The sequence below is a fragment of the Piliocolobus tephrosceles genome, chromosome 9, assembly GCF_002776525.5.
Source record: "Piliocolobus tephrosceles isolate RC106 chromosome 9, ASM277652v3, whole genome shotgun sequence".
Taxonomy (NCBI): Eukaryota; Metazoa; Chordata; class Mammalia; order Primates; family Cercopithecidae; genus Piliocolobus; species Piliocolobus tephrosceles.
In genome coordinates this window covers 55,695,358-55,723,108 of record NC_045442.1, presented here as the reverse complement: position 1 = coordinate 55,723,108, position 27,751 = coordinate 55,695,358, and the positions used below count along the sequence as shown (strand labels likewise).

Here is a 27,751-nt window from a genome sequence, read left to right as displayed (position 1 = left end):
AAACTCAGGGCAAGATGCTATGTAGGCCAGTCTAAGATCAATTATGAGCCCAGACTTATTTATAAACCCACAGGAAAGGCCCATGAGAGCCCTCTGCCATCTGACCTGAGACTAGGATAAGGAAGGATTAGTGCTAAGGCACGGGAAGTCCCTTGGTGGCCAACTAGGTTTCCAGTGTGAGCCAAGAGACTCATCTGACCTTTCAGCCAGTAGGCAGCTAGAGATAGAGACTGTTCTCTGGACTCTTGTACAAGGTGCGATCTCAACTCAGAGCTTGCCATTTTGGGTGTTGTATATGGAAGTTGATTATAACTTGTACCATGGAGATCATTCACGCAATAAATATTTATCAAGTACCCTTAGCCTACCTGGCAGGGTTGTAGGTACAGGGATGTGTTAGAGTACCAGGCAGGTGGGGCCTCTGTTCTTATGGAGCTTGCTTTCAGTGAGGAAGGCAGGCAAGAAGCTGATAAACGCATGAGAATTTCATGTGCTGTGGAGAAAATAAAACAGAGGAAAGAAAGAGAGAGCTTAGGTGGAGGAAGAATATTTTCACTAGCAGGAGCTAAGGAAGTTTTCCTGAGAAAGCAACATTGAAGCAGAGACTTGACTGGTGAAGAGCCTGCTAGGTGGAGGCCTGGAGGAAGAGTGAGGAGGGCTCAGATCCCGAGGAAAGCAGATACAAAATCCGTGGAGTAGGTAGAACTCATTAAAGCATTAGGAAGCTGATATGGTTTGGCTGTGTCCCCACCCAAATCTCACCTTGAATTGTAATAATCCCCATGTGGCAAGGGCAGGACCAGGTGGAGATAATTGAATCATGGGGGCGGTTTCCCCCATACTGTTCTTGTGATAGTGAATAAGTCGCATGAGATCTGATGGTTTTATGAAGCACACACTCTCTTGCCTGCCACCATGTAAGAAATGACTTTGCTGCTCTTTTGCCTTCCATCATGCTTGTGAGGCCTTCTCAGCCATGTGGAACTGTGAGTCAATTAAACCTCTTTTCTTTATAAATTACCCAGTCTCAGGTATGTCTTTAATAGCATCATGAGAACAGACTCTCACACTGCTAATAAAGATACTGTAGAAGCTCACTGTGACTGCAGCTTACTGAGCAAGTGGGGAGCTAATTTTTCAGGATTGATAAAAATCAGCTTCTACAAAATTTCTCTGACATTTATCCTGCAACCTGGATGGTTAGGGAAACCTTCCAATGGCAGAAGATAGAGATTATATATGTATTTTTGTTTGTTTGTTTGTTTGAGATGGAGTCTCACTCTGTCACCCAGGCTGGAGTACAATGAGGCAATCTCGGCTCATTGCAACCTCTGCCTCCCGGGTTCAAGTGATTCTCCCTGCCTCGGCCTTCCAAGTAGCTGGGATTACAGGCACACACCCCCATGCCCAGCTAATTTTTGCATTTTTAGTGGAGATGGGGTTTCACCATATTGGCCAGGCTGGTCTCGATCTCCTGACCTCAGGTGATCCTCCCGCCTCAGCCTCCCAAAGTGCTGAGATTACAGGCGTGAGCCACTGCACCTGGCCCTATGTATTGTTCTGTGTCCTTTGTGCCAGCATATGTCACAACTTACATTAAACAGTGAATCCTCTATCTGAAGGTTGCAATTTTTCATGGTTATTCCAGCCTGATCTTGTCTGACCCCTAACTTGGCACAGTATTAAGCAACTCTGTTGCTCTACTAGATTAATTTAAAGGCTATGCTTTTTTGACATATTTTTGAAAACCACAAGCAGAGCTAAAATTGTATCTGCTGTATTTTTTTGTAACAGCTTTATTGAGATATAATTCATATATCATACAATTCGATTGACATACATGGATGGGTAGAATCAATATTGTAAAAATAACAATACTGCCAAAAGAAATCTACAAATTCAATGTAATTTCCATCAAAATACCACCATCATTCTTCACAGAACTAGAATAAACAATACTAAAATTCATATGGAACCAAAAAAAGAGCCCCCACAGCCAAAGAAAGACTAAGCAAAAAGAAAAAATCTGGAGGCATCACATTACCTGACTTCAAATATACTATAACGCCATAGTCACCAAAACAGCATAGTACTGGTATAAAAATAGGCACATAGACCAAGGGAACAGAATAGAGAACCCAGAAATAAAGCCAAGCACTTACATCCAACTGATCTTTGACAAAGCAAAGAAAAATATAAAGTGGGGAAAGGACACCCTATTCAACAAATAGTGGTTGACAAGCCACATGTAGAAGAATGAAACTGAATCTTCATCTCTTACTTTATACAAAAATCAACTCAAGATGGATCAAAGACTTAAATATAAGGCCTGAAACCATAAAAGTTCTAGAAGATAAGCTAGACATTAGCTTAGGCAAAGACTTCATGACCTGTAACCCAAAAGCAAATGTAACAAAAACAAAGATAAATAGATGGGACTTAATTAAACTAAAAAGCTCTGCACAGCAAAAGAAACAATCAGCAGAGCAAACGGACAGCCCACAGAGTGGGAGAAAATCTTTGCAATCTATGCATCTAACAAAGGACCAATATCCAGAATCTATAAGGAACTCAAATAAATCAGCAAGAAAAAAACAAACAATCCCACCAAAAATTGGGCTAAGGATATGAATAGACAATTCTCGAAAGAAGATACACAAATGGCCAACAAACATATGAAAAAATGCTGAACATCACTAATGATCAGGGAAATGCAAATCAAAACCACAATGTGATACCACCTTGCTCTTGCAAGAATGCCATAATAAAAAATCAAATCAAATAATAATAGATGTTGGCATGGATGTGGTGAAAAGAGAACACTTTTACACTATGGGTGGGAATGTGAACTAGTACAATCACTATGGAAAACAGTGTGGAGATTCCTGAAAGAACTAAAAGCAGAACTACCATCTGATCCAGCAATTCCACTACTGGGTATCTACCCAGAGGAAAATAAGTCATTATATGAAAAACATACTTTCACATGCATGTATATAGCAGCACAATTCACAATTGCAAAAATAGGGAACCAGCCCAAATGCCCATCAATCAATGAGTGGATAAGGAAATTGTTTTATATACACACACACACACACACACACACATACACACACACCCACATCACGGAATACTACTCAGCCATAAAAAGGAATGAAATAATGGCACTTACAACAACCTGGATGGAATTGCAGACGATCATTCTAAGTGAAGTAACTCAGGAATGGAAAACCAAACATCGCACGTTCTCACTCGTAAGTGGGAACTAAGCTATGAGCATGCAAAGGCATAAGAATGATACATTAGACTTTGGGGACTGGGGGAAAGGGTAGGGGATGGTGAGGGATAAAGGACTACACATTGGGTACAGTGTCCACTGCTCCAGTGATGGGTGCACTGAAATCTCAGAAATCACCACTAAAGAACTTATTCATGTAAAAATAAAATACAATAAAATAGAAAAAAAAAGAATCAGAAAAAAAGAAAGTTAAAAAAAAAAAAACCACACACACACACAAGCAGAGCTAAAGTTACATCTGCTGTGTTTTTTTTAAGTAATAGCTTTATTGAGATGTAATTCGTATACCATACAATTCACTCGACATACAATTGACATGCAATTTAAAGTGTAAAATTTAATGCTTTTTAGCATATTTACAGAGTTGTGCAATCATCATCACAATCAATTTTAGAAATTTTCATCATCCCAAAAGGAAACCCCATGCTCGTTAGTACATGTTAGGAGCTTCTCCCCATTTTCCCCGAGCAGGTCCCCCTCCCCAGCCCTAGGCAACCAGTAATCTTCTTTCTGTCTCTAAATTCACCTAATTCTGCAATGTTCATATAAATGGAATATATAACATGTAGCCTTTCCTATCTGGCTTCTTTCCACTTAGCATTCATAAGTACTTTTGTACTTATAAATTGTGACATTTACAAGTACTTTTTACAGCAGAATAATATTCCATTGTATGGATATATCACATTTTCTTTATTTGTTCATCAGCTCATGGGTGTTTGCACTGTTTCCACTTTTTGGCTAATGTGAATAATGCTGCTATGAACATTCATGCACAAGTCTTTGTGAGGGCATGTTTTCATTTTTCTTGGTTATATATCCAGGAGTGGAGACTATTGGCTCATCTGGTGACTCTATCTTTAACCTTTTGAGGAACTGCCAGGCTATTTTACAGAATGGCTGCCCCACTTTTATAGTTTTTGAAAAGATTTTCTCCTAATCTCTAGGACGGGAAGCACATTTTTGACACCTGATAATTCTCAGCCTTTGAAATGTTAAATAAACAGATTATGAAATTAAGAAATTTAAGGAAAGTAAATGAAAGTTTTAAAACTCAGACTAAAGTAAGAGGTTTGAGTTTTAAAACTTTCATTTATTTTCTTTAAATTTATTTTTTATGCCCTCTAGTAACAATATACCTGATTATTGGGATTCCTTATTACTCATTACATATTAAATAGTTAATTACATAAGAAATTCCTCACATTTTCTTCAAATGCCTTAGGTCAAGTAATGAAGAGCCAAGTTAACATGAGATACTTTTTAATTGGCAGTCATTAAATTTATTTACCTACTAAATCATTGGGCACCTACTCTGTGCCAGGCATGTGTGCAGTGATGAATATTTTCATTGCTATTTTATACTTTAAGAGGTTACTTTATTACTGCAGGGTTGAAGGAACACTGTGTACTACAAATAATTATCATAGCTAATGTTCCACAAGCAAGCTCCTTGCATATTGAGTGTTTTGCTTTGGGTATTCATTAGTTGCATACTTCTTTTTACAAAATAAGCCATTTGGGCCATACTTGGTAAGTCAAACTTTTTGCAAGTTACAGTTGTTAGCACCACAGGAGTTCCGTTAGGTATTTATTTTTCCACCTCACAGCAATGTTCATGTCTTAATTTATTTGGTATATATTATAACATTATTGGCTAGAGAACCTGTCGAAAAACAATCTTGACCGGCCAAAGAAAAGTTGAACTAGCAGACTTTCCAAGAATTATATCAAAGGCAGAATCCAATCCTTTACTTCATTAAGACCACAGTTGACAGAAGATGTACCCGAGTTATAGAAATATTGATGTGATGTGGAAGGAGGGTGATGCCTGAGGAGTGATTTAATTCTATTTAAATTCACATCAAAAGGCCACGTTTCAGACTATTTTGGTCTCTGGACTTTGATTCTCTGAACTGGTTACCATACCTGCTTGTCACTACAGAAACTTCTTGGATTAATTTGAATAACTCAGATGTCAGTTGTGTAATGGAGAGAAAACGATAGTGCATATGACATCCATTTGTAGTCATTATAAATTTGTCACTGGATAGAATTTTCTTCTTTTAACTTTAGTACAGATAGGTTCAGAACCTTACTTGCCATAGGATTCTTTGGTATACTCATGAAAACAAGTACTCATATAGAACTTACTTACTATGTGTTAGGCTGTTCTGAACACTTTTTCTGGTTTAATTCATGAATCTTCACAACTACCATTTGAGGTAGGTATTATTTTCCCTGTTTTACAGATGATGAAACAGGCACAAAGAAGATAAGGACCCTCATCAAGATTAAGAAGCTAATAGGTAGTTTAGGCTTCAGGGTCTGTGCTCTTGTCCTATATGGTCCTATATGCCCTCTGCTTCTTTTAACCTCTTGGGATTTCTGTTTCTTCATCTGAAAAATTAGAAGATAAAATCCTACATTGAATATGAGGTTGCACCTGCTAATCTCCAGGGCCCTTTTCCTAAGACTCAGGTTCAGATTCAGCAGTCTCAAAAAAAGCATTCAAAGACAAAAACCACATGATTATCTCAATAGATGCAGAAAAGGCCTTTGACAAAATTCAGCAGCCCTTCATGCTGAAAACTCTCAGTAAATTAGGTATTGATGGGACGTATCTCAAAATAATAAGAGCTATTTATGACAAACCCACAGTCAATATCATACTGAATAGGCAAAAACTAGAAGAATTCCCTTCGAAAACTGGTACAAGACATGGATGCCCTCTCTCACCACTGCTATTCAACATAGTGTTGGAAGTTCTGGCCAGGGCAATCAGGCAGGAGAAAGAAATAAAGGATATTCAATTAGGAAAAGAGGAAGTCAAATTGTCCCTGTTTGCAGATGACATGATTGTATATTTAGAAAACCCCATCGTCTCAGCCCAAAATCTCCTTAAGCTGATAAGCAACTTCAGCAAAGTCTCAGGATACAAAATCAATGTGCAAAAATCACAAGCATTCCTATACACCAATAACAGACAAACAGAGAGCCAAATCATGAGTGAACTCCCATTCACAATTGCTTCAAAGAGAATAAAATACCTAGGAATCCAACTTACAAGGGATGTGAAGGACCTCTTCAAGGAGAACTACAAACCACTGCTCAATGAAATAAAAGAGGACACAAACAAATGGAAGAATATTCCATGCTCATGGATAGGAAGTATCAATATCGTGAAAATGGCCATACTGCCCAGGGTAATTCATAGATTCAATGTCATCCCCATTCATCCCCATCAAGCTACCAATGACTTTCTTCACAGAATTGGAAAAAAGTACTTTAAAGTTCATATGGAACCAAAAAAGACCCTGCATTGCCAAGACAATCCTAAGTCAAAAGAACAAAGATGGAGGCATCACGCTACCTGACTTCAAACTATACTACAAGGCTACAGTAACCAAAACAGCATGGTACTGGTACCAAAACAGAGATAAAGACCAATGGAACAGAACAGAACCCTCAGAAATAATACCACACATCTACTACCATCTGATCTTTGACAAACCTGACAAAAACAAGCAATGGGGAAAGGATTCCCTATTTAATCAATGGTGCTGGGAAAACTGGCTAGCCATACGTAGAAACCTGAAACTGGATCTCTACCTTACACCTTATACAAAAATTAATTCAAGATGGATTAAAGACTTAAATGTTAGACCTAAAACCATAAAAACCCTAGAAGAAAACTTAGGCAATACCATTCAGGACATAGGCATGGGCAAGGACTTCATGACTAAAACACCAAAAGCAATGGCAACAAAAGCCAAAATTGACAAATGGGATCTAATTAAACTAAAGAGCTTCTGCACAGCAAAAGAAACTACCATCAGAGTGAACAGGCAACCGACAGAACGGGAGAAAATTTTTGCAATCTACCCATCTGACAAAGGGCTAATATCCAGAATCTACAAAGAACTTTAACAAATTTACAAGAAAAAAACAAACCACTCCATCAAAAAGTGGGCAAAGAATATGAACAGACACTTCTCAAAAGAAGACATTTATGCAGCCAACAGACACAAGAAAAAATGCTCATCACCACTGGCCATCAGAGAAATGCAAATCAAAACCACAATGAGATACCATCTCACACAAGTTAGAATGGCGATCATTAAAAAGTCAGGAAACAACAGGTGCTGGAGAGGATGTGGAGAAATAGGAAGACTTTTACACTGTTGGTGGGACTGTAAACTAGTTCAGCCACTGTGGAAGGCAGTGTGGCGATTCCTCAAGGATCTAGAACTAGAAATACCAGTTGACCTAGCCATCCCATTACTAGGTATATACCCAAAGGATTGTAAATCATGCTGCTAGAAAGACACATGCACACATATGTTTATTGTGGCATGATAAACAATAGCAAAGACTTAGAACCAACCCAAATGTCTATCAATGATAGACTGAATTAAGAAAATGGGGCATATATACACCATGAATACTATTCAGCCATAAAAAAAGATGAGTTCATGTCCTCTGTGGGGACATGGATGAAGCTGGAAACCATCATTCCCAGCAAACTATTGCAAGGACAGAAAACCAAACATCGCATGTTCTCACTCACAGGTGGGAATTGAACAATGAGAACACTTGGACACAGGATGGGGAACATCACACACTGGGCCCTGTCGTGGGGTGGAGGGAGGACAGAGGGATAGCATTAGGAGATATACCTAATGTAAATGACGAGTTAATGGGTACAGCACACCAACATGGCAGATGTATATATACATAACAAACCTGCACGTTGTGCACATGCACCCTATAACTTAAAGTATAAAAAATAAAAAAAAAAGAATGCCAAAAAAAAGAGCATTCATGACCACATGTGACTAAGAGAAATAATCAAGACAAAAAATACCCTAGAAATTAAAACACCCAGAAGCAGCTTCTTTGTGCCTCTAAAGATGTCTGAAGGACCAGATTCAACAAAAGGAAATGCCCATAATTATCATTGTACATGATGTTGATGATCAATTCAGCCTTAGATTGGTGGGTACCAGAATCTTTGTGATGGATTCAAGTATTTGTACTGTGGGCCATACCTCTCTGTAGATTTGGAAACATAATGACTTTTATTTTTTATTTTTATTTATTTATTTTTTTCTCTGAGATGGAGTCTCGCTGTGTCGCCCAGGCTGGAGTGCAGTGGCCGGATCTCAGCTCACTGCAAGCTCCGCCTCCCGGGTTCACGCCATTCTCCCGCCTCAGCCTCCCGAGTAGCTGGGACTACAGGCGCCAGCCACCACGTCCGGCTAAATTTTTTATGTATTTTTAGTAGAGACAGGGTTTCACCATGTTAGCCAGGATGGTCTTGATCTCCTGACCTCGTGATCCACCTGCCTCGGCCTCCCAAAGTGCTGGGATTACAGGCTTGAGCCACCGCGCCCGGCCCATAATGATTTTTAATCTAAATCCTCAGTGATAGATTTGGTTGAGGTTAAAGGAGCTATTGTCATGCTTCTATCTGAGCCAGCTCTACCCCTGGAGTTTGACAGACGTTAGCTTCTTACCCCCAAAAGAGATTGTCTTTTTTTCCCTAAGACCTCGTTAGCCTAATCATCAGTTTCTGATTCTTCTTGGTTAGGACAGTCCTATTTCCAGTGAAACTTTAGCACTTGCTTTACCAGACACCATTCCTCAATATACTGGTATCTCATAGGTTTTCTATTTTTTGTTTCTGTTGCATCTCTTCAGTGATCTATGATTATATTTTCCAAGCCACAAATCAAGAAACTGAGTTTGAAAAAATAATTTTGCACTGTTGCCATTTGCAAAAGAAATCTTGAAGATGTATTTTAGATTCAATAATGCTGGAGTTTCATGAAATTTTTATTTGTTATTGGAATGATGAGATACCATATTTGAAATTGGAACTATTCTAGAGGATCCTGCAATGTGAGGCACACTTCCCTCACTTTCTAGCAATTCTTTGTTCTTATTATTTTAAGTTCTAATTGGAAATCCAGAAACTATCTTAGATCTTTATCTTTACTAATCACAGCCACTACCAGTTGTGTGGTGCTTCTCAGTCTTTCAAATTGGTCCCTTTATCATTTTATAATTTTATAGATTTTAAGTTTTCCTATCTTTTGCCTCAGCTATTAAATCAGCCTTCTAACTAGTCTCCTTCCCAGTCAGTGTATCCTCTAACATGGTTTCTAAGAGTGATCACCTTGAAACACAAATTCAACAATGTCATTCTTCTGTTTAGAATGTTTCAATGGTTCTCCTTTGCCGGATAGTCTTCATGTGGAGATGAGAACTTCCATGGTCTAAACCACTGTAGAGAACACTTGTTGTTTTTTGGCTAGTCAGCATCCCAGTTTGTTTTTGGAGAAGTATCTCTCCCCTAATGAGTACTCTCAAAGTGCCCTGTCTTCTCCTAGCTTAGAGATGGTTACATGGCCCCAACCAGGCCAGTCACACTTTCTTCTGCGACTTTGAATTTTGAATAAAACTCTGGAAGGATGGAGCTCATTAATTTCCTCATGAGGATACATAGTCCCTACCAATGAGATCTCTAAATGAACCTGGGTCCTTCAAAGTTGCATCCAATTTATGCTATCCTGCCAAGAGATGGGAAATGTTAACTGCATTCAAAAGCCGTGTGCTTGTTTACCTTCCCCTTCCCACAAATACTCTGACTTTTAATCATTTGTAATAATCCATTGTAATTCCCTAGCATACCATGGGAGTCTTTCATGCCGTGAAGATTTTGCAGATGCTCTCCTCTCTGTGTTGGAATGCCTCCTTCTCAAGCCAAGCAGTGCCTCAGACTGTTTCTTTAACATAGTACAAGTTCCCTGATTGGGGTGGTTTGCCCATTCTGGTAATTACTGTCAGTCTTCTTTCCTAGATTGCAACCTCCTTTGTTTTATATGATGCCTGGCATAAAATAAACAAGATTTATTATTTATTTTTCATTTTTATTTTTTGAGACAGGGTCTCACTCTGTGGCCCAAGCTGGAGTGCAGTGACACGATCTTTGCTCACTTCAACCTCCGCCTCCCAGGTTCAAGCGATCCTCATGCCTCAGCCTCTTGAGTAGCTGGGATTACAGGTGTGAGCCACCATGCCCGGGCTACAAGAATTATTTGATGAATGAATAAATAAAATGACAGTATACTTTGTATTTTATACATGGGAATTTATGTTGCAGATAACAAATAAGGCACATCTCCAGAACTGAAGAAAAAGATAGAAGGTTTAAGATAATAGAATCAACATAAAATTCATGAGACTGACTATAGGAGAATTGCTGATGAAATTAGGGCAAATTTATTAAAATAGGAGTGATGACAATGATACAGTTATGTGACAAACACAGAGCATGTATGTTACTAGCTAAGTAGTTTCTAATTAGGTAAGTAGTTATAAAATATCATTTAAATTTATGTACTTATTGATTTTTAGAGTTGGGGGTCTTACTATGTTGACCAGGCTGGACTCAAACTTCTGAGCTTCAGCAGTTTTCCTGCCTCAGCTTCCCAAGTAGCTGGGACTACAGGCATGGGCCACCACATCCAGATGAAAATGTAATTTTTAATACAGCTTGGTTAAATAGTAGTGATTGAGAGCACAGAATCCAGAGTCAAACAGCCTCGGTTTAATCTCCATACCTCTATTTTTTCATTTTTTGGATGGAATAAATTGTACCTACCTCATAAGGTTGTCATTATGAAAATAAAATAATATAGGTAAAGTACTTAGCACACTGCCTGGTGGTTCTAGTCATTCTTCATTTGCCACCTCCTCCCCCATCCCAATCCAATTTCTGCCCCTCTTTGACTCTCTGTTCCTGGGAGGCCGAATCCTTATGGGCAGCATTCCCTGGGCTCCCTCAATGCCTGCCTTCTGCTTGGGCTTGGCCAAGGGTAGGCACCACCATGAGATCTGAGAGCAGAGAGAGAGGTGAGGGTATTGGCTCTACAACCATTTTGATGCCTTGTCTCTGGGAATAAACTACCTTCCTTCCCAATTCCAGCCCCCTTCAGGTACTGCTAGCCCAGGCCATGGGCACACTAGGTCTTCCCTTTGTCACTGAAGCCCCAGGAGCAGTAAAGACTTCCCACTGTCCCTCATCTTTGGGTGCCTCCTGTTTATTCTTTTGACTCTGCCCGCATTGCTATAAAGTGTTTTTCCCTTAAGATTTCTTTAACTATCTGAGATGAATCCTGTTTCCTGCCCAGACCCTAATACACTGTACATAGTCATTTCTTTCAAATGTGAGATTTGGTTATTATATTAAATTATTAATATTAAATATTTAAATTGTTAAATTATTTTATATAGTATTCATCTACTCCACTTGTATTTTCACAAGAAGAAATTGGATCCATGGGTACATTTGAACTCCATACCCTGCCTTTGGTAGTAAACCCTTCTTCCTTAATGATGACACAAACTGAATTTGTAACACATATGGGTGGATTTAAAATGTGGGCCATGGCTTTAAAGTGTCCTGGACACATGCAGAATTTTTCTCTTCCTCTCCTTCAGTGCACTTTTGAGAACCTGCTATGTGCCAAGCACTCTGCTGGAGTCTGGTATAAAGCTCGGTAAGCACAGCTGGAGGTCCTACGTTATGTGTGGACCCTGGACTCACATTGCCTGTGTCTGCCTCTGTATCAGCCACTTTGGTGCCCTCCAACTTTAGGCACCTCTCTCAACCTCATGAGGCCTTAATTTTCCTTATACATAAGAATATGCACATTCTGTATAGTTTTATGTTTCTGATTTCCACTTTCATGAGAATTTAGAGTGACAGTTCAGAGCAGGGTTCTTTGTGGCCTGGTCACCAAGATTCAAACCTCAACTTCACCTCTCACTATGTGATTGAGGGCAAATTATTCAGCTTCTCTCCAGTTTATTTTCATTATTGGTAAAAGGTAGGTGATACTAGTAGAACCTACTTCTTGGGTTTCTTGTGAAGCTTTAAATTAGTGTAAGAAGTCAGTCCTCATTGTTAGCTCTCCCCAGCCTTGAATCATTTTTCTAAAGTAGATTGGGAAGAGCACAGGCTTAACAATCAGCCAGATCAGGCTCGGAATCCCACTCCATCACTGACCCATTGAGTGACTCGGGAAGTAACTTAAGCTTTCGGAACCCCACTGTCCTCATCTGCAAAGTGAAGATAACAATACTTAACCAGGCTGGGCACGGTGGCTCATGCCTATAATCCCAACACTTTGGGATGCTGAGAAGGGAGGATCGCTTGAGCCCAGGTGTTTGAGATCAGCCTGGTCAAGACGGCAAGACCAAGTCCCTACAAAACATTTTTTTGAATTAGCTGGGTGTTGTGGTGCATGCTTGTAGTCCCAGCTACTCAGGAGGCTAAGGTGAAGGATCCCTTGAGCCCTGGAGTTCGAGAGTGAAGTGAACCGTGATCATGCCACTGCACTCCAGCCTGGATGACAGAGAAAGACCATGTCTCTAAAAAACAAAACAAAACAATACCATGTATTTATCTTCCCCATTTCCCCTAAATGAAAAATCATTTGAGCCAGATAATGTGATGAAAGATAAAGGCAGGAAAATATGAAATGATATTCTGGAGAATTGCAAGTAAAAATACAATATAGTGTATCTTTAAGGTCACTTTTAACATTTGAAAATTTGTCCTTTTAAACAAAAGCTCTATAAGCATAAGAGAGAATGATTTATCCACTTTTATCATTTTCTGACCATTTGTCTGTTAGAGTGTGAGAGAATAAATTGGAATTAATAGAATGGTTTATAGATAGATCTCCAAGCCAACTGCTATAAAAACCACAAAATCAGTTTTCTTTAATTGTTTTTTTTTTTTTTTTTTTTTTGAGATGGAGTCTCACTCTGTCGCCCGGGCTGGAGTGCAGTGGCATGATCACGGTTCACTTCACTCTCGAACTCAGCTGGATCTCAGCTCACTGCAAGCTCTGCCTCCCGGGTTCACGCCATTCCTTTGCCTCAGCCTCCTGAGTAGCTGGGACTACAGGTGCCCGCCACCTTGCCCGGCTAGTTTTTCTATTTTTTAGTACAGATGGGATTTCACCGTGTTAGCCAGGATGGTCTCGATCTCCTGACCTCATGATCCGCCCGTCTCGGCCTTCCAAAGTGCTGGGATTACAGGCTTGAGCCACTGCGCCCGGCCTAATTGTTTTTAATACAATGTGTAGTGTCTTTGTAGCTATGCTGTCATTCATAACAGGAGAAGAACATCATGTCAAAAGAAAAGAAACCTGCCCGGCATGGTAAGTCAGGGAGGAAAGTCTGGTCAGCTGGGCAAGCACTGGACCAGTGACTCAGGTGCTGGTCAAATGTACCACCTTCCCCTGACCTGATGACACCTTGCTCTGCCCTCTGTGTTTTGTGTTTCTGCTTCCATGCTGGGATAAGGATGAAAGAGCAATTTTATGTTAATTGCTCCATCTCATTCTCTAAAGGACTAAGGTGGCAAATAGTTTAACAAAGGGAGACCTTAGAACATTTCACAAATTATGAAGTTCTTAATAAATGCTTAATAATAACAATGCAAAGCAAAGAATGAACTCTTTTATTTAGTTGACACCTCTGTATCAACTTTTCTTTAAAAGCATTTCTCAGGTTCCTTTTCTTCCAAAGCCGGGTTCATTTAAATCTGGCTTATTTAATAGCCTGCCTTTATCCATCTTGTTGAAACTATTTCTGAGCATGGAGAGTGACCCAAAGGGCTGGCCAGAGCTGTAAAGCCAGCAATATCTAACTTATCTGATTCTTGCTTTGCAAGCACATCTTGCATTTTTTGTGGCTTGAGGGAAAAAAGTGGGGGCATAGAGAGGTGGTTTTAGCCTTGTCTCTGCTGACTTATCTGCCTTCCCCACCCTCAGGGTGATCTGGAGCACATCTTGAGCTTCTCCTGGTGAAATTCCATTTGCAAGTAAAGTGTCAGGGCTCAACTAGATTTCCGAGTTCTTTTACTTGTCTTAATGCTCTCCTGCAGATGATGGGGGCAATTTTCACATTCCAGCCTGGCAACAGTCCCCTGAGCCAAGTGTACACTGCCCCAGGGCCAGATTCCAGCTCTTTGATTCCTCCAAGCTCCCTACTAGCCACTTCATTAATTACATTAGAAACCTGGCCCTGCAGTCATCTGAGTTTATGACCTCTGAGAACCAGTCTTTCTCTCTAAAGCTGGGAGCATGCCTGTATGTGAGCACAAGCTCATATTTGGTTCTTAGTTGATAGGCAAGGGTTGGCCTGAGGAGAGATGGAAGTGCTGGCCAAGATTTCTTTCTTCCAAAAGAAATCTGGGAAAACTTGGTGCAAGTGATAACAGGCATGTGTCAATTTCAGAAACTAGTTGGTGGATGTAGAATATTTTCCAGGCATGGTTTCCTTGTCCCCAAAACATAAGTTCATATACATTGATTGGTTTGAGCAACAATCAAGATAACATGGGCTCTAGTGCTTAGGAAGTATTTGAATCAAAGACAGACTTTCTAAAATTACCTTTCATTGGCAGGGTGTGGTGGCTCACACCTGTAATCTCAACACTTTGGAGGCCAAGGTGGTGAATCACTTGAGGTCAAGAGTTCAAGACCAGGCCAACATGGTGAAACCCCGTATCCACTAAAAATACAAAAATTAGCCAGGTGTAGTGCTGCTTGCCTGTAATCCCAGCTACTCAGGAGGCTGAGGCAGGAGAATCGCTTGAACCTGGGAGGTGGAGGTTGCAATGAGCTGAGATCATGCCACTGCACTCTAGCCTGGGCAACAGAGCAAGACTCCATCTAGAAAAAAAAATCTTTTATTGAAACATATAGAGAAAATAACACAAATTGTCAGTGTAGAGGTCAATGCATTATCACAAAGTGAACGCACTTGACTAACAATAAATAAGGTAAAAAATACAGCTTAAGAATCCCCTATTGTGTTCCCTCTCCTCTTCGGAAGTAAGTTTTTTATGGTGTTGACAGTATAGCTTCTCCGTTTTTTCTTCCAGAACTTATTCTTGGAACCGCCTTGCTCTCTTTCTGTTACTTTTCCCCCTTCTCTTTTTCCTTCTTACAACAAAACAAAATACTATTGACTAGCAGTGGTCATTCTCTTCCCTCTAACCTGAAAGTCAGTAAATTGAGTAGAAAGGACTGATGGGGGCAAAAGGACTGAACCTCCACCACATTTGTGCTGTAAGAAAACATGACATGGTTGCCTAGGCTCCACAGGTTTTTTAAACTCTCATCTCACACAGACTCCATGATACAGGCAAGATTCTTGTAATTTCATTGACAAGGAAATGGAGGCTCAGCAGCTTGATCAGCACTTCTGAAACCAACCCTTTGCCGGGTGTAAAGTCTTCGTCTAGGCCAGGACCAGTGACTTTCAGTGTATAAAGGGAGTTCTCATCAAGGTGGTTGATGGCCCCGGTGTGGTGCGGCTTTCCAGAAAAACGCATACACAGAGAAACACAAAAAGTGCCTATCACTTTGGAGGGTTCCCATGGCTGGTGAACCACTGGTACCTCTGGACAGCCCCCAGCTGCTGCAGTGACTCTGAGGGATAAAACAGCCATCCGTATCCGCGCGCAAGCCCATTGCCTTTCAGCCAAAGATAGTATTGCCAATGGTAGTATTGTTAGTGCAGTTCAACTGCAGGACAGACTGACGTCCTTAGAAGCAGCCTCTGTGTGTGTATGTGTGCACCACGGGACGCCCTCCTTTCCCGCGGAGCTGTCACAAAGGACTTCACTTGGCATCCTCACTCCTCACTTCCCACGATCACGGACTCCACAAAGTTCTGGTGCCCGTTTCTCCGGGACCACTGCCAGTTGAGCATACAGCTCCGGCCAGGAGGGCGCCAGTGGCCCCGGGAGCCAGGGAGACCAAGGACAACTAGCATTCATTTCTAGACCCCGGCTCCCCCGAAATGCGCACGGTCCTTGGCGGGCTCGGTCAGGGCACGTGGTGGGCGGCGGGGGCACAGCGGCGCCTGGGTACGCGCGTGTGTGCGCACCGAGAGGGTGCCTGGCCGACGGTGCCCACCTCTCTCGTGGCCTTGTGGCTCCAGGCCTGGTAGGGCCGGGGCCGCGGCTCGGGCAGTGCCCTCCCTACTCCTGGTCGGGCCGGGAGCAGCAGGAGGAGGCGCAGCGCCCCTACCGCCGGCTTTTCCGCCTCCATCTCCTCCGTCGCCTCCTCCTCCTTCCCCCAACCACCCGCGCAGTCACAACCGGTTCAGACTGGCCGGGGTGCCCCGCAAAGACAGACAAGGGAGAAAAAGACAGCAGGGAAAACCCCGGGGAGGAGGAGGAGAAAGAGAAGGTGGAGCCCAGAGAAGGGGGCCGGCTCCCCAGCTCCATGTGGCCGCCGCCGCTGCGGGTCTGTGGGGGCAGAGGGCGGCGGCTCCCGGGGCCGCGCGTAGCGGGACCGATTGCCTAATACTCCGGCAGGGGCCGGGGCCGCAGCTGGCTCAGATAAATAGCCGCCCGGCGGGCCCGGAGCTGTACGGGGAGAGCGGCGGCCGCGGCCCCCACTACACCACCAGCCCGGCCGCCCGGGGCATTGCGCCGGGTGCTGAGTACCGGAGGCCCCGCAGAGGCCGGGACTCAGGTAAAGGGCTGGAGCTTGTGGGGAGGGTTCCAAGGGAGGGCAGCAGTCCCTGCTGCCCTGCGTCCTAGAGACAAGAAGTCACTCCGACTCCGAGCAGTAGGAGGGGGCGGTGGAGCAGCATGGAACGTGGCTTTTGTCTGGGGTGTATGCCGGGGCTTCGAGTGTCCACGGTGCGCCCGCCCCTCGCCTCCTCACTTTTTGATGGGGTGCTTCTACCAAGTGGGCAAGTTTTCCCGGGAATCTGAAGGCGGCATTTTGCACGGAGTAGAAAGAGAGGGAGGGTGGTCCTGGGGGTGGTACGTTGGCCCGCCAGAGAGCTGCCCCTGGACTCCCGAGAGAGCTTCTAGGGTTGCTGGTGGAAGAGCAGGGAGAGGTACATGTGTTGCAGGTCTGCCTCCATTTCCCAGAGGACCGAAAGGCCTCCAACTGCCTTGGTCCGGAGCGCGAGCAAGCAGGTGCCCTCGGAGGGTTGGGATTGGGGAGCCGGCGGTACTCCTGACCTACGTGGAGCGCAGCGCGCAGGGCCGGCGGATTCTGCACGCTGGCGCCAGGTTCAGCACCACCCGTCAGCCCTGGGCAAGCGCGGGAGCCCAGCCTTTGCCACCGCCGCAGGAGGCACCGGCACCGCGGCCACCTGGCCGCTCAGCCAGAACTTGGGAGGACTTGGTGCTTAATGCCCCATCTTTGGTTCGCCCGAGGTAACCTGCTGTGGCTTCAGCAGCGCCCAGAGGCTTTCCAGAGAGCTGATAACCACGAACAAACTTGGCCGTCCAAAGCAAATCAATGCTTTACCTTGTTTTTGGGGTCCCTAGTCTATCCAACGCAAATTATTCTGGAAGTTTAGTCAGGATTTACACTAAATATATTACTTATATAGTAAGTTATTCGATATAACATTTTTGATCAATTTTCTAGGCTACAGTTTTGATGTGTTTTTTTAAAAAATCGTCAATTAACTGAATAATAGTTCATATTGAAGGTGGATTCTCCCATTCCCTGCACCCAGAGTAGAATTTTCCGTTGTTCTATCAAATTTTGTAAATTGTTATGCCTTAACAGTTTCTTGTATTGGAGTTGGCTTCAGCTTTGAGAAATTCTTCAGGCAGGTTTAGGCAGGGCTGAGGAAGCTAGAGAAGATTCCGAAGAGAAAGGATGATTATTTGCTGCATGATTATAGCGTCTTTTAAAACTTCTAATAGGAAAACACTTCCACTTTCCTGGACCAAATGCAGAGTAAAGCCATTTTCTATTATCTGTTGCAATAATTAATAATAAATATGTAAATGCAGAAAACATGGTTAATACCCAAATCATTGCCAGAAACCAGTCCCGCTCCCCACCACCTCAAAAATGTCCTCGGAAGTAAGAATTAGCTAATAAAATAGCTTAACCTGCAATTTTGCAGCAACTCAGACTTTCAGCACCACCCATCCCCTAATAACATCCCTATTGGTTTCTTCCATTTTGTGTGTAGGCAAGTGGAATAACAAGTATCCTTCATATCCATAGGATGAGCATCGGGAGGAACCAAAGATATGGGGAGGTAGATAAAGACATTAGGAAATCTTTTCCGGCTTCTGACTTTGAGTCTGAAAAGGTGGTGTGAATTGATTGGTGTCTGAATCTTTATCAGGACACATGGTGCTCTGGGGTGGATCTGGCCTTGCAACTCAAGCTAGAGGATGACAACTACACAGCCGTGGTCACATTTTCAAGTTTTACTTCCTTGCCCCAATCTTTCAAACCCCTAATTAATTAATTAGGTAATAAAAATTGTATATATTTGTGATGCACACAACACGATGTTTTGAAATAGTAATACATTGTAGAATGGCCCAACCAACATAATTAACCTATGTATTACCTCACATTTTTATCTTTTTTTTTTTTTTTGGTGTGGTGAGAACACTTGCAGTCTACCATCTTAACAATTTTGAAAGTACAATACATTGTTATTAACTATAGTCACTATGTTGCACAATAGATCTCTTGAACTTATTGCTCCTAACTGAAATTTTGTATCCTTTGACAAAGGTCTCTTCACCCCAACCCTAGCTACTGGTAACCAGGGTTCTACTCTCTTCTCTGAGTTCAACCATTTTAGATTCAAGTCTCCCTCCTCTTCCCTCCCCTCCCCTCCCTCCCCTCCCCTCCCCTCCCTCCCCTCCCCTGCCCTGCCCTGTCCTGCCCCATCCTGCCCCGTCCTGCCCTGCCCTGCCCTCCCCTTCCCTCTCCTTCCCTCTTTTCTTCTCTTTCTTCTCTCTCTCTCTGTCTCTTTCTTCTCACTGCAGCCTCGACTTCACCAGGCTCAGGTGATCCTCTCACCTCAGCCTCCCGAGTAGCCGGGACTACAATCGTGTGCCACCACACCCAGCTAATTTCTGTGTTTTTTGTAGAGATGGAGTTTTGCCATGTTTCCCAAGCTGGATTACAGGCATGAGCCACTGTGCCTGGCCAATTTCTTTCTTTTCTTTTTTTTTTTTTTTGAGATGGAGTTTCACTCTGTTTTCTGAGACAGAGTTTTGCTCTTGTCACCCAGGCTGGAGTGCAGTGGTGCAATCTTGGCTTACTGCAACCTCTGCCTCCCGGGTTCAAGCAGTTCTCCCGCCTCAGCTTCCCCAGTAGCTGGCATTACAGGCGTGTGCCACCATGCCTGGCTAATTTTTTTGTATTTTTAGTAGAGATGGAGTTTCACCATGTTGGCCAGGCTGGTCTCGAACTCCTGACCTCAGGTGATCCACCCGCCTTGGCCTCCCAAAGTGCTGGGATTACAGGCATGAGCCACCGCGCCTGACTGATTTCCTTCTTTTTCAAATCTGAATTAGTCTCCTATTGTGTGTGTGTATATCACATTTCTTTATCCATTCATCCACTCATAGACATTTAGGTTGATTCCATGTCTTGGCTATGGTGAATGATGCTGCAAGGAACATGGAAATGCAGCTGTCTCTTCAATATAATGCTTTCCTTTCCTTTGGGTATATAGTGAGATTGCTGGATCATATGGTAATTCTATTTTTAATTTTTCTGAGGAAACACCATGTTGTTTTCCATCATGGCTTTCCAAGATAGTATCACTTAATGACTTCGACTTTAATTAATGATTGCAAAAATGTATATATTTTGAGCTACTTAGCCTTTTCTTCAGGAGGTTCTTGGCAGACACCAAAGTAACTCTTATAGATGATGAGATTGAACTATAACAAAAAACTAAGTTCAAAAAAAGAAAGAACACATGGTCCCTGCCTCCAAATGTTTAGTGAGGAAAAATAGACTTACAAATATCTGTATTACAAGATAGTATAAATGGAGTCATAGGGTAGCAACATCAATAGTGTGCTACTAAATGACAAAGAAAAGGAGAGGTTCATTCAAGGCTAAGTATGAAGAAAAGTTGTGGGGTGGGTGTAGCAATTTAGCTGGGACTTGAAGAAGGAAGAGGATTTCCTTGATGGAAAAGAGGCCTGCTGGAACAAGAGACTAGCACAGAGATAAGGAAGTCTAGTGTGTTTACAGGAAGCAAAGCAGTTTGGAGTAGCTGAACTCTGGAATTTAAGACAGATAAGGCTGGGAGGTGGGATGGGGCTAGATTATAGAGACTATGGCATGTCATGCTAAGAAATTAAAATGTGATTGAACATTATTGGTATATTTACATAAACAGTGTCGACGTCCTTAACTGTACTTCTTGCTTTTAATTTCAGTTTTATGAGTTTCCTTCTCAAATAAGTAGTTGATTAAAATTTCAATATTTACTTCCTATCAGTTACTTTCAGTCAATAAAAGAATAATGTATTCCTGATATCCTTCAATGCTTTATCTAAATACAACAGTATTTTACCCCCAAACCTGCATTCCAATGATATGAATAGCTCTTAGCTTGATTAAGACTCTTGGGATTGGAAAACACTTCCACTTTCCTGGGGCAATAGGCAGAATATAGTCACTTTCTATTCTCTGTTGCAATCATTAATAATAATAATAATTAATGTTTATTAAACATGTTATGCCAAGGGAGCCACATAGTCTTATGTTATCTAGGGAGGCGTTATTTTGATCTTAGACTGAGAATTTTTACAAGGTCACACGACTAAGTAAATGGACCAAGGAGTCTACCCCCAGAGCCTGTCCTTTGAACTATCGTACTAACATGTAACAGGGGTAGTGTATGATAATTATTATTAATATTAGTTAGAAACTGTGCCTGATTCCTGTAGCAGAACCGTTTCTCTGTTTTTCTCTTTGCATCATCATTTTCATCATTCAGATTAATTTTACCTTACACGTTCAGTGACAGGACATATTTTAATGTTTTAATATACCTTTAAACACTCATGGGATCTTGTACTTTTATGACCCACCCAAAAGGAACTCTTAAACTCTGAGAAGACACAGGATGTGGGATGAAAAAAAATGTTAGCAAAAGTGATGGCACTAAATGTGAAGACCAGGCCTTCCAGATTCTCTGGAAGAATGCCGATTACCAATATTCTCACGATTCCCAATAAACTCCCCAAATCACCAGATCTTTTTGCATTTCGGCATCCCATATATTTTTCCGTGTGTCTTGATTTTTTTTATTATGAAGGTAATACAGTGAACATACTACTTTGTACATGACATACTAAAGTATGTATTTAGACAACAGATCAAACATCACATGATCACGTATAAATTGTGCAAAATGTTTGCTAACTGAAAGAACACATCAGTGTTGTTATTATCATAGATTTGCTCACCAGAACACTACTCCCAGGCCAAGCTCTGCAGGAGAGGGTTGTGTGGAGTAGAGAGAAGCTGAAATGAGAACCCAGCAGTCCAGTGACCCTGGTAACAGTGTGGGACCCAGGGAGATGATGATACCAATGGATCTCAGTGTCTGGCCCTCACTCTGCCTAAATTTAACTCTGTTACATCTCTATTTTTGTATTTACTTTGTTAAATATTTGGACCTTTCCATCTTTTCTCAGACTTTGAGTGGTTTTACAGATCCTGCTATTTTCACTTTTGAGTTTGAGAGTAGGACTTAGAAATAGATGACTCTTCACTGGATTGGTGAGTAAACGATCCTGAAACTGTTCTCTCCTTCAGCATGGCGTCTCTCAACTTCAGTTTCCTCATGGTTGGATTAAGGGATTGAATAAGATCAGTGGTGGCAATCACAATCTTCACAAGGTTTACCCAAATGAGACAGGCATCATAAATGAGCAAAGAAGCCTGGGGGCAGTGGTTGGGTAGTAGGTGTGTGAAGGTGTGTGGGATAGCACAGGTGAAACTAAATGCAAGGCAACCTTAGTCCTGTGGTCAGGGAGATATTAGGGAGTGGAAGGACCTGGAGAGAAAATGCCTCATCCAGTGAGAGCCAGACTTACTCAGTTCCAGTTAATCGTTATGTAAGAACGAGGGCCCAGTGTTACCATACCCTTCAATGTTTTGAGAGAATCCTGAAATTCAGATTTTTATGTGAAATCTTCTAGTGTTAAAATATCAGCAATTTGGCCGGGCACGGTGGCTCACGCCTGTGAGCCACTTTGGGAGGCAGAGGCGGGCAGATCACGAGGTCGGGAGATCGAGACCATCCTGGCTAACAGGACAAAACCCTGTCTCTACTAAAAATACAAAAAGAATTAGCCAGGCATGGTGGCAGGCGCCTGAAGTCCCAGCTACTCAGGAGGCTGAGGCAGAATGACATGAACCCGGCAGGCAGAACTTGCAGTGACCCGAGATCGCGCCACTGCATTCCAGCCTGAGTGACAGACCAAGACTCTGTCTCAAAAAAATAAAAATAAAAATAAAAATAAAATCAGCAATTCATTCAAATTTGCTAAAAAACAAAACCAAAAACGTTGGGTCTGCCAAACAAAAGACATTAAGAGATCAGATTTGGCTTGAGTGGTGTCAAAGTTTCCAAAATACCTTCTGGCTTCAGACTTGGGTGATCCTATATAACCTATTTCTTCCCCTTTTGCTAAAACAGATGGTTGTACTCCCTGTATCCAAATTATGACAGCTTTAGAGGAGCTCTTTGGCAAATGCTGGATTTTGAAAAATCTACAAGGCCTTGAAGGTTAAAATATATTCTTTTTTCATAGCAGCACTATTGATAAAATTCAGAGGCTTCCTACCACGGGAGGCCATGGTAGGAGAATTGCTTCAGCCCAGCAGTTCGAGACCAGCTTGGGTATCACAGTAAGACTTCGTCTCTACAAAAAATAAAAAGTGAGCTGGTTGTAGTGGCACCTGCCTATAGACCTAGCTATTTGGGAAGCTGAGGTAACAGGATCATTTGAGCTTGGAAGGTCAAGGCTGCAGTGATGAGCTGTGATTGCACCACTGTACCCCAGCCTGGGCAATACAGCAAGGACCTGTCTCAAAAAATCAGAGGCTCCAGAAGTTAATTGCCTGTTTTTATTGTCCCTTTCAGGAACAATTAGTGTGATTTAATTCCAAGATTCAGAACTGTTCTTCTAAATATTTTACTTCCTGTTCTGCCTTTCCATCTCGATGTGAAAGAATCAATTTTGGTTTCCGCTTGGATGAGGCATATTTATATGCTTGGCTTATGGTGTTCAGGCAAAGAAATCTTCATTGTCTTTAACCTGGCAATATTTCACCACATATTCTGTCCCTCTTCCTTAACAGAACTATCTAGGGATGTTCTTGAATTTCAGCTAGATGAATAAATTAAGTGTTTGACTTTTAGAAGTTAACATGGCAATTTAGATTTTTTTGAAAAGCTATTTATATGGATCCAAAACATAAAAAGGTAAACATAATGAATGGATTTGCAGTGGAATTCTTTAATACAAGTGTGTTTTTAAAGCTGGGTTTCTTGGATTTGACTGGCTGGGATGTGTTATTTACTTTATGTCAATGAGCTATTCTACAAACAAGTGGACCTGACTTTAACTTAAAGTTCAGAGCAGATGTTGACAATGAGAAGGAAGCATCTGAGTACATAAAACAAGAATGACGTGTTCAGAGAAACCACATACCTTACTGTGACTGAGCTGACTACAGAGGACAAACGAGAGGCTCTGAATGACAATTCTGAGCCCTGATTTGCCCTTGTCCCAATAATGAGTCAACCCCACCCTTCCACATCAGAGAGTATGTTAACCATCACTGAAGGTTTAACATTTAAAACTGAATCGGAAAGAATCAGGTAATTATTTGATCATTTTAGCCCTGTCATCTGATGTCATATTGGTAAAAGATTTGGATTTTAAGTTTTTTACTCATGTATTCAGCTAGCTTTTCAGATTCAGTGGTGGAAACAGACTCTAAGCTCCAGAGAGGAAGGGGCCACATCTTCTTCACCCCACAATGCCTTCTAAATGCACTCAATTCATTTTGTTGAATGAAAGATATTTGATTAATCATTTGAATATATAGGAGATTTAGGTAAGTAGGCTTTCAATGAATTCATTCATTCATTTCATACAGATTTGTTGAGCTTTCCCTATGTGCCAATCATAATTCTTAGTGCTAGACATAGGGGATAGACTTGTGGGCTAATCCCTTAACAAATAACAATCTGTTATAATAAATGTTGTAGCAGGGATGCTTAAATTGGTGTGAGACCTTAGAGGAGGAAAGACTGATGTAGAGTTTCATGGATGGCATCAAGATGAGAGAAACATTTGGGCTCAGTCTTGAAGGAAGAGTTGGAATTGGAGAAAGGCATTCCAGCTGCCTCCACCTACTAACAGGAACTGAAGAGTCAAAGCTTGGACAAGGGAGGGAGCATGCTAAAATGCTGAGTCACGAGCTGTGGGTTGGGGGACACAGATTTGTGGGATATCCTAGCGTTACAGTAGACTTTTAGAAGAAAGAATCAGGTAACTGGCTACTTATTTAAAGATCTGGATATCTGATGTCATATGGACAAAACATGGTTTTATAAAATCAATGTTTTCATTTTTGTTTATAATTTTTGAATAACATTATAGTTTTAGTGATGGACGACTGTAAGCGTCACGAGGGCAAGAATGATTGTCATTGATTTCTTAGTGTCCTTTTGTAATTAATGAAATAACCTGTGCTCTGCTAATGGGTAAATTGTGGGTGATGAGGAACCATGGAAGAATTTGAAAACTTGGAAGCAGAATTGAGATGACCAGAGAGCCGTGGTTTAGGAAGATCCATCTGGCAGCAGCTCGGCAGATGCCCTGCAGCAGGGAGACAGTGTAGGCTGAGGGATCCATCTGTAGGCAGTTGTGATGGTCCAGGCATTTGCAGAAAAGATGGAGAGGAAGAGTCTGATTGCAGAACTCTTTGGGGGACCCTGCTATGCTGGAGACGAGGGGCTGGGATTCAAGGAAGAGCTGGAATGCAATGAAGTCAGGCTCAGTGCTTGGGCAAATGGAATTATGGTCATGACAGTTTTCCAGATAAAATTCAGGAGGAGAAATTAAGAATTGAGTTTGAGGGGCCTGGGTACATCCAGTTGAGATCTTGACATGGAAAATGGTGAAAAATTGGTTAGAAATGTGGATCTAGAGTTCTGAGGAGAGGTCAGGGCTGGGGATGGAGACTTCAGACTTCTTGCTTGAGTATCTGTGATCAGTTGGTGGCTTTTGAGAGAGCCTGGGAGAGTCTTGTGGGAGTGCGCTCACGAAAGCAAGGGGGCAGTGGTTCGTAAAAACAGAGAAGTAAACAGTGTCAAGAATGAGGACGCTGTGCTGACGAACAGTGAGGAGTCAGGGAATGCCGTAGTGAAAATACTTTTTCTTGTTTGGATGCATCAGAAGCCAGAAATCACTGAGTAGAGGAATGATGAGAAGGTGAGGAAACAGAGGTAGGGAGAGTACCCTTTCTTGTTTTTCTAAGAAAACCTTTGAAAGATGCAACTACAGTAACAAGATCTAACACTTACTAAATAGTTACTTTATGCCAAACTCCTTGCCTGTGCTTCATAGCCAGGCTTGAAATCCCCTGTAGGTTTTAGCATATGCTTGGATGGATACTAGAAACATGCTCATGTGAAATACAAACTTAAAATGGGGTTCTTCATTTGCTTTTTGCTGCACATTGAATTACCACCTTGTTTTGAAAACTGGTTTTGAAAGGGAGATCCTAGGAGTCTTTGGGATAAGGAAGGGGTCTCTGAACTGGGGAAAGAGCACCAAACTGGAGTATGAAGAATGCAAAGATGAACTTGACTGTGCAGTGCTTAAGAGAAAAAGTCAGCCATTTGTCAACTTTCATTCTACCAACAAGTACCCTAATAACTGTGCTGCAACATCTGGAAAGGGGGTGCAAACCAGCTATGTGGTTTCCTGATTTGAGGAGAAAAGGAAAGAAGAAAAGAGGGACAGAAGGAAGAAAGGGAAGGAAAGACAGGAAACAAAAGCAAACCTTGTTTGGACTTCAGTGCCTCTTGATTTTGTCTTTTTTTGGCTGTCAGTGACCTGGGAGCTTTTCAGTGATCTAAAAGCAGCCTATGATTGTCATTCTGGTCTTTCCTCACTAAGACTTCCTTCTTCCTATTTGCTGACTTTTCTTTCCATCAGGAAATTATTCTAAGAGATGTTAAAAATGCCATTTCCATATCATATTATTATTTTTGGGTGAGGGGAGAGATGTGATACTAGTATGTGTGTGTATGTGTGTTTTAAGTGCAGTTGAATCTGAAATAATGAAAACCTAGAACCAAGTATCTAACAGAAGATGTGCTATTGTGGCAGGGAAGGAGGAGAGTCAAGGATGTTCTGGCCAGAGGTCTTTATAGGGAAAGTACCTTAAAGATTTTGGGGGGAGCTATAAGAGAATAAAAAATAACTTTTTGTGACTACCAATTATATCTAAAGGGATTAAAAAAAAAAAAAACAGTGATACTTTATATTCAGATTACTATGTGCCAGGCACTGGGCTAAATGTTTTACAGAAATTAACTCATATAATTATTACCACAATCTGATGAGGTAAATCCTGCCATTCCCCTCACTTTTCAGATGAAGAAAAAGAGGCACAGAGCTATTTAAGTAACTTGCTGAAGGTCACACTCTTGGCTGGTACCAGAGCTGTGATGTACACTCAGGTTATCCAGGACACCAGCCAGTGTGCTTATTCCTTATGTGAAATTTTCTAGAATAGATGTTCTCGTGTACTCATAGACGTAAGTATCTGTGTGTGTACTTGTATGACACTGTAGTTATTGAAAACACAGAGAAGCGGAAATTCAACCAGCCATTCTTGTGAACCACATAATACCTTTACCAAATGATCACAGCCTCTCTTCTGCTACCTTTCCCACACTGAGAGGTTGTTTTGTTAATTTGAGCAAATTAATAGGTGACAGTCATTATCCTGACAGCCTTATAATTATCGTCATTCACACCATTATCTTTGTTAGAATCTCCTCAGGGGTTTTCCTGCCAGCCCCATGCCTGTTCTGTTGGGGACTGCGGAAAAAGCAGAACTGGGGAAAGAGCAGAACACTGGGTTATGAAAAATGCCAAGATAAACTCAACTGTGCAGTGCTTAAGAGACAAAGTATTGTAATCCCAGCACTTTGGGAGGCTGAGGCAGGTGGATCAACTGAGGTCAGGAGTTCGAGACAAGCCTGGCCAACATGGTGAAACCCCATCTCTACTAAAGATACAAAAAAAAAAAAAAAAAAAAAATTAGCCAGGCATTTCGGCGGATGCCTGAAATCCCAGCTACTTGAGAGGCTGAGACAGGAGAATCGCTTGAACCTGGGAGGTGGAGGTTGCAGGGAGCCAAGATCGCGCCATTGCACTCCAGCCTGGGTGACAAGAGTGAAACTGTCTCAAAAAAAAAAAAAAAAAAGAAAAAAATAAAAAGAGACGAAGTGTTGACTTTTGTCAGCTGAGTGTGGCTTGGACACAAAGAATTGGGGCAAGTGTCTGGGCATTGA

At 41.9% G+C, this 27,751-nt stretch overlaps 1 protein-coding gene across 1 annotated transcript in view; it reads left to right on the top strand.

Annotated features, from left to right (window-relative positions):
• The first annotated feature begins 16,455 nt into the window (after nucleotides 1-16,455).
• The window catches only part of SLC16A9 (solute carrier family 16 member 9), a 58,802-nt gene continuing 47,506 nt past the window's right edge, over nucleotides 16,456-27,751 (top strand). Inside the window, exon 1 of the mRNA XM_023185604.2 lies at nucleotides 16,456-16,869. The gene's annotated coding sequence lies outside the window, so the exon portion shown is untranslated. The remainder of the gene's footprint in view (nucleotides 16,870-27,751) is intronic.